General features: G+C 42.7%; 1 long non-coding RNA gene across 2 annotated transcripts in view; it reads left to right on the forward strand.

The window, feature by feature from the left end:
- The first annotated feature begins 248 nt into the window (after nucleotides 1-248).
- The window catches only part of LOC102292251, a 106,209-nt gene continuing 105,712 nt past the window's right edge, over nucleotides 249-745 (forward strand). For both annotated transcript variants that reach the window (XR_001336362.2, XR_006054485.1), the window contains exon 1: nucleotides 249-341. This is a non-coding gene — a long non-coding RNA (uncharacterized LOC102292251). The remainder of the gene's footprint in view (nucleotides 342-745) is intronic.

Here is a 745-nt window from a genome sequence, read left to right on the forward strand (position 1 = left end):
CCCAGGCCTCTGGTAGAGGACCCAAGCTTGAAGGACAACAGGCCGCCCACAGGGGCGACAGGGGAATTAATTTTTTTTTATATGTGGCACTATTATAAAGATAAATACATGAAAATATTTGCCCCCAATTTTATTTTTATGCTTAAAGTCACTTTCTTAGGAAAGACTACTGTTATTGTCTATTGTGCTGTAATATATGTTTCGCCAGCAGAGGGCGCTCAGTGTCTTACGCATCAGCAGCTGACAGCTCAGTAGAAGAAGTGTGGTCAGTACGTGTTGAGGCAGCGTACAGCCCATGTACCGAGTGGCTTTTGTTAACCTGCCTTCTCTGTTTTTTACAGGTAAGCTGGGTTGAAAATAATATATAAGTTATAGACAAAAGTAGCAATCAATCATAAACGTCTTACAGTGTAACAGATGTCAAGCTAAAGAGTGAATTCACGAGTTTAAGGGTTCGTAAAAATGAATCGCCACCAGATGTCTGCAAAAATGGCGGACTTGCAGTCCGTGGCGATCGTGGTAATGAACCCGAGAACTGTTTCATGTTTTTGTGAGTTAAAAGGATATAAGCTAACTACTGAGGGATGTACGTGACGACAGTGAAAACACGAGCTTATGGCCAAACCTTCTTTGAACAGAGTCAATGTGTGGAAACGGAAATGCTAAGCTAAATGTAGAGTCAGGCTAATGGAGCACACGTGTTACTATCCGGTTGTTCAGTCTGACGTCACTAGCCGTGTCTGGG

Source organism: Haplochromis burtoni, unplaced genomic scaffold, assembly GCF_018398535.1.
Source record: "Haplochromis burtoni strain Fernald_Lab_line unplaced genomic scaffold, NCSU_Asbu1 Contig_69, whole genome shotgun sequence".
Classification (NCBI taxonomy): Eukaryota; Metazoa; Chordata; class Actinopteri; order Cichliformes; family Cichlidae; genus Haplochromis; species Haplochromis burtoni.